This window comes from Centrocercus urophasianus, unplaced genomic scaffold (genome assembly GCF_019232065.1).
Source record: "Centrocercus urophasianus isolate 14NV4802_14NV808 unplaced genomic scaffold, USGS_Curo_1.0 seq_788, whole genome shotgun sequence".
NCBI classification, from domain to species: Eukaryota; Metazoa; Chordata; class Aves; order Galliformes; family Phasianidae; genus Centrocercus; species Centrocercus urophasianus.
Genome location: NW_024885408.1, coordinates 3424 through 10228, shown reverse-complemented (window position 1 = coordinate 10228; position 6805 = coordinate 3424). Strand labels below are relative to the sequence as shown.

At 42.4% G+C, this 6805-nt stretch overlaps 1 long non-coding RNA gene across 1 annotated transcript; it reads right to left on the bottom strand.

Moving 5' to 3' along the window:
* Positions 1-649: 649 nt before the first annotated feature.
* LOC122171052 lies at positions 650-4595 on the bottom strand. The gene is made up of 3 exons (XR_006171897.1): positions 3212-4595; positions 975-1064; positions 650-736 (listed from the first exon to the last, which is right to left on the bottom strand). It is a non-coding gene; the product is annotated as an uncharacterized LOC122171052 (long non-coding RNA).
* Positions 4596-6805: the final 2210 nt, after the last annotated feature.

The window sequence follows — 6805 nt, the reverse complement described above, 5'->3', positions numbered from 1 at the left end:
TTTTTTTTTTTTTTTTTTTTTTTTTTTTTTTTTTTTTTTAATTCCACTGCCTTTTGAATAAGGGAAACTACCGCTCATCTGGAGGAAAATGCTTACAGAAATAGTGGATTTGAAGGGCATTGCCTAAAAAGTTGCCCTTTTGGCACATAAATGTTTGTCCAGCTTCAAATATGAAAGCTTTCTGTTCTTCCCCAGAGGGCAACACCAGGAAGGCTGGTTGCAGTGGGCACTGGCTTCATCAAAAGAACAGGTAGCACTCTATACTGCGATACAGGTTTCAATTTTGCACCAGCCTGCTGCATCCAAGTACAGACAGGGTTTCCATGCACTTTTCCTTCTGAAGGAAGCTATATTGTGCTTTTGATATCCCACCTGCACACAGGGTTACAAATTAGACTTGCTCTCCCATCCAGCCAAAGAAGGGGCCAACAGGAGCTGTGCTGTGATGTGCCAGAGTGACAGTGGAGACCCCCAGCTCCAACGCCTGCCTGCCAGGCTGTGCTTGACTGCTTCATGGCAGACAGTAGCCATTTGCCAAAGCTTATTTTCTTGTGCATGCTACAGAATTGGCCCTATAGGCACTGGTAGCAGCTCAATCCTCTGAATCTTAAATGAGAGGTGAGTCTTAAAAGTACAGAAAATACTTTACCTGCAAGAAGTAGGTGATACTTCCTCCAGAACCGGTGTCTCTGTCAACTGCCTCAATCTTAAAGATACTGCTGCCAGAAGGAGAGTTCTGTGACCAAAACCAGATACTACAGTGAGACAGAAGTGGCAAACCAGCAGAACTACAAGAAGTGAAAATGGAGCATGTAAGGAGACAGAGAAAGAGTGCCTTAAGTCCGAACTGACTTTGGCCAAACCCCATAAGAATGCGAGTTCGTCCTCCACATCTTGTGACTTTACTGGAAGCACACCAGCTCGCTCTTCTTTACATTCTACTGAAATACAGTATGCAAAGAAACTTCACCAACCTCTGGGACTTGGACTATGTAAGGTGTATTGATAAACTCTGGGCTCTCATCATTAGCATCCGTTACAAGGATCCTCACTTTCTCTGAAACCTGGATTGGAATGTGAAGAACACATTATGACTGGAGCTGATTTACGTGAATCTGTTCATTTTCCTACTAACGTGTGGCCAAAGGTAATGAAAAGATGTATTGTAATACAATGTCTTTGCACTAACAAAACAAAGCATATAAAAGAAAAAAAAAAAAAAAAAAAAAAAAATCAGAAAATCACAAAAGCCAGAATAACTAGCCGTGTGGAGAACACCCAGGTATCTCTAAAGTGAAAAAGGAGTCTTAAAGCACTTCATAGGTTATAGATTGGGACTAACTTACAAAAGTCATTTTTCTTCTTTGTGGCATTCAAACTACCATGATGCATTTTATGGGAATTCATCAAAGACCATGTAAAAGTTGGCACCTGACGGCCAACTGCATTAATTAATATCTTATTCAATATCATCCGACTGGGTCAACAGCGTGCAGAGTTTGCATGTATGAATACACCCTTTTAATATTTAACAGACTATCTGGAGCAATCTGCCTTTTTAAAAAATATGGAATCAAAATATATTTGATCAGCAGAACTTCTCAGATTTCTCCAGAGTGGGCACATGGATGCGATCCCTTTAGTAGCTGTTTACAGAAATGGTGAGAGCCATTGTCTCTGTAGGATGTAGTTGTACCCCAAGCATAGGATGATCTCACTCCCCTTGTTTGAGATGAGGAAGATCTCTAGAGTTGTCTGGTTTTGGGGGTAGTTAGAGGGTCATATTTTTGTGGCACCTCCAGAGACGAAGCCCAGGTCCTTTTACAGGCAGTCTAATACCTTGACCACCAGAATATCTATCAGTAAACTAAAAATGCCAAGGAAAATTAAAGAACTAGGACTGGTTGCTCGTGCCTTATATAAGACCTTAATCATTAGACACGATCAAAGCTGTGTTCAGCAGCAGACAAGAGAACCACCTTGGCCTCAGCCAATCTTCTTAACATCACACCAGAGAAACACTGCAGAGGTGGAGGCCAGTCAGCTTTTGCACATCCAATTCTGTTTCCGGTCCTGTTACAGTTCTTGCAAGAAAAAAAAAAAAAAAAAAAATAAAAAAAAAAAAAAAAAAAAAAAAAAAAAAAAAAAAAAACAAAACAAAAAAAAGCCTTCAGTTCTTTCTTAGTTACACGTCCCACTGAGCTGACAGTGAAACTTCAGGGGTAGCTGAACACATTTATAAAGCAAACTGCAAGTACAGACCAGCTAACGTAGATGCATTCTGGCCAAAGTTTGTAGTCATGAACAATAGTAGCACTGCAGATGAGGCAGCTGACACAACCCCTGACTCCTCATGGCCATATGGCTGCCTGGGCATGCACACTCTCCTTTGCCTGCCTGCAGCTCCAGACAGACGCAAGAGTGCAGACATCTCCCTGTTCTGCACACAAGTGTGAGAGAAAATGGGTGCTCTGGTACTCCTTTGACAATAGCGAGTGCTTTTCTTTACAAATGAGCAAAGCCTAAAGAAAATCTTAGTGCTAGACCTGGAGGTCTTCATCAGAGTGGTTTTAGATATGTAACATTTTTTAGCTGATAAGAAGTTGTCCTTTTCCCCACGGGAAACACTGATTAATAATCATCTATTTGTTCTATTTAATTTCCTTCAACTGCAATTACAGTTTAAAAGGAAATGTTTAAGCCCACCACAAAACATTCAGTCAGAGAATGCATCAGTTTTTGAGTTTTCAGTGAAACAAAACTGAACTTGTTTCAAAAGAAACTGTTGTTACCAAGCAATTCTTACTCTAAGCAGAAACGTGCTCTACCATTTGTGCTGCACATGAGGAACGCGGTAACTCCTCACAGAAAACCACACCTCTCACTTTGCAATGTACAGCTTGTTCTTAACAGGGCTGACAAAGTTATCAGCGATAATTTTGTGCTTTCTTCTCATCAAGATTTACAGCACTAATGAGAAGATCCCAAAGGTCCATACTCTGATGCTATGAGCAGACTCACGGACTGAGGAAAGGGGAGCAAAATGTCACACTTTAAATTACAGCTGCAATTCCGATGTGCCACTGTAAATCAAAAACTTGAGAAGAAAACCCACAGTGTTTAGCACCACCTATGACAAAATGCATATTGCCAAGCAAAAGACCAACCGGCTTCAGTTCCATACTTTAACCATACGTGTCTGCATACTGACCAACTGGTGTGTCCTCGGAAAGGCTGAGGAGTGCCATGTTCCCATTTGTGCTCCTGGCTCCATTATCGAAGAAATAGGGGGCATAATTTGCCTGAACTGCAATTAAAACAGAAGGCACAGAAAAACACATCATTGCTGGCAGTTACGTAGCTGTTACCCGACTCTCAGTAAACACGAGCTCCGTTGGGAATACTACGAGGGCACAACATATCCATTGCTGCAGTGCACTTTCAGGGTTCTATCTGCACGGGCACTTTCAATACACTCGCTTCTACCTGCTACTCTGTGTTCACACTGCAGCCAACGAAGAAGAAGAGCATGTAAAAAAACATCGAGGGAACCAAAGCAAGCAGCAGGACCTCTCTAAGAAGTCTCAGTCAGCTCTGGGCAAAACATTAACCCTCCTGGCAATGCCCACATGCCTCTCCCTGCACTGCACACCTGGGTCTGAAGCTCCCAGTGCCTTAGCACCTCTCCCAGTGCTCTGAACACATTCTGCCCTAACGTTATGCCTACTGCACGAGCAGTTAGCCAGAATTAAATTGTTACTTCCTTCCTGCCAGACAACAGCAGAGTTTGAGAAAAGAAAAACAATAAACAGGTTAGAAGTGTGTGAGTTCTTAACAGCCTATCTGAAACAAATTCATGTAAGCACAGAGGGCAACAACTGCACAGGGGTCAGCAGTTGGCAAGGAATGTATTTCAGGATGACATTACCACATCGTTAAAGATTACCATGGGATTTAAGGTTATGCTGTACCCTCCTATATTCTTATTTAAAGGGATAGTTGAACTCACCCAGACAAACATGCACTAAACTGAGAAATAAGGAGGGGATGAAATGCCTTACATGCTTCATCCCACTGCAGAAGGGGACAATTTCTTCTCAGTTTCAAGGATTTTAATTGTTTTTCCTCTGAAATGTCCAGGAAAGCGTCCTTCAGGCTGATGCAGTGGAGAAATGTGCAAGAGGCAGTAACAGATGCTAAGATGTTAAGCAGATGACACGTCTTAATTTCTGCAGAATTTAAAGAATCTCCTTCCTACCACATAATTAGAACATTTACTTTGCAGGGAGCTCTGGAACTCATTTCTCAGGTAAGATGTGGAGGAAGCAGTGCACCTCTCACAAGTTCAGCTGCCATGTTTGCACTGTCCAAAGTGAAAAATCAGAGAAAAGGTGAATCTGAAGGTTGCTTTCTTTCTGATGTCTCTAATTCCCTAAGCCAGCCCTCTGCTTCTAAGAATCAGGAGAGGCTTCTTTTTGTTTCAGTTATAGAAATTACAATCAACTATAAAGGAAGAAAATCTAACACAAGCAGCAAAGAGTAAACACTGTTGTTACCGGTTTAAAGGAAACAAACCACATTTATGATGGCAGAAAATACTTAAAATTGCACACTAAAAATACAGAATTGTCTTTTTTCTTCTTGTTTTCCTGTTAGTTTGAACAGTTATTAAATTCTTAAATGTATAAATTTCTGGAAACATCTTACATTCAGCAAACAATTTCTAACCAACTCATTAAAAATGTGGAAAAACTTTAAAAATAGCTTTTCTTTCTTGCTTTGGTTCTCTATACATAAAACTTGCCCGCTGTAATTAGATCTACATTTATCATACAGTAAATTATAGAGCTAAAAAGCAGCCGGGGTGGGAAGTTGATGACCAAGTTTTTGGCTGCTGGAAGGAGCTCCCCTGTGGTGATACAAAGAGTGTTAGGCTGTTTGGACGTAACCCGAGGCAAAGCACTTGTCCTTTAAGCACGCCTTCATGGTGTTTTGGTTCTGCTTTTTGACTAACAACGCGCATGAAAAAAGTGTTGGAAGAATTAACGAAAGAGTTCCCCCTTGCGGTGCTTTTAACGCACCAGGAGCGACTGCAGCTCGGTGGCCAATGATGCAAAGAAGCATGGAGCAGGAAGCAGCTCTGGATTTGGCAACGGGGGACATTTTTGGCATTTCTACGCCTTCAGATTCCACTGGACCTGCAGTATGCCTGTGGGGACTCCTTTGCCCCCTGAACGAATCAACTGTTGTGTTCCCAGAAAAGAGCACTGTGGATAGTGTCAGCAAAACTCACCATCCATAGGGGAACTTGTCAGAGAGTGGCAAAGAGAGAAAAAGCTTGGAAAGTCTCCAGCGTAGATAGGACGGGCTCATGAAGGTATGGCTCACTGGTGAGTAATAGCTATGACAGGACAGAAGCAAACCCTGGCTCAAGGAGGCACTAAATTACCGCCTGACAGAAGCTGAAAAATTTAGACCAGGGGAAACATTCCTCTGCCTTATGTCAACTCGCTCCTCTTACAGCTTCTACTGAAGAGATCACACCCATGGTGTGACCCATTGTGACTACTCTTACACAGCAATGCTGGGAAAAGCATGGCATCAAACCAATGTTTGGCTGTAGCAACACCCTGCAATGCTCAGGGGACAAGGCATTCGAATTCACAATAGAAGAATCCAGTGCTGAAAACTATGCAGGAGAGAATGCACGTACAGAAGGCAGATATCAGTTTAAGCCCCATTAGAGATTTAAGCATGTCATCATTGTTAACAATAATACTGAACCACAGATAAAATAACAAAACACACTTGCCTGGTACCCAGGAAGAAACACAAATAGCACCTGAACTTCCACTTGCTGCCTCTTCAGCCCACAGTTTTTAGCACACTTCTTTCTGCAGCCTTTTCCTAAGAAAAGGGAGGGTAAGCCCTGCAAAGCTATTAGCTGTCAGCTCATCTGGCTGCACCCCAGGGATCTCAATCCCCAGGGCCCACATCTCCAGGAAGCAAAATGTCTCACTCTGAATTTCAAGGAGGCTGAGTTCTTAATCCCCACAGAGTTTTAAAACCCAGCTGATGTGCTTCCATGCACTCACAGGTGATACAGCTGGGGAGCAGCATCCAAGCAAAACATTTTTTCAGTCAGCAAATACTCTTGCTTTAAAGCTAGCAGAAACCAGGCTGATTTTGATGGGAAGAGAAATGGCAGTAGGGGGTTTCAGGACAGCGATGTTTGTAGGAGTGGCAGAATCCCACTCTCTACGGAATAAACCCTATAGAATTAAATTTCCATTTCATAAATTAATTTTAAGTGTACTGAATGGCAAGAAACAAAATACAAGTGTCCCTCTTGGCCAGAAGCCAAGAACCCACCAGCACCCAACTCCACCCAAGCTAAGGGCAAAGCACCTGGAGATAAAAGCTGCTTTCCCATGGAGGTAGCCTTTCCACCTGGGAGCAATGCCCTCCCTGACACCTTCCTGACAGCACCCACTTGGCATCTGCTTGTGAAGTTCTCACCAAGCTGCATTTCCACCAGGCTTTAGATGCTTGCACGTGGAGTTTAAAAGTGAGAGGAAAATAAAATTAAAGAAAATAAGTGATTACGCTCCACTGCTCTGCTTTTCTTTATATTAATTGTGCACAGTCTTCATATTTTATGCCTGCCTCCATTTGAGCTAAAGCCTCCTTTGTTTTAGTCTCCAGACAGTTTTGCTAAGTAATGAAATTCCCATTTGTGCCATAACTGCTCCAGCTCCTCTTTTTCCTATGCTCATCCTCCTACGCTGGTTGCATACACCATTAA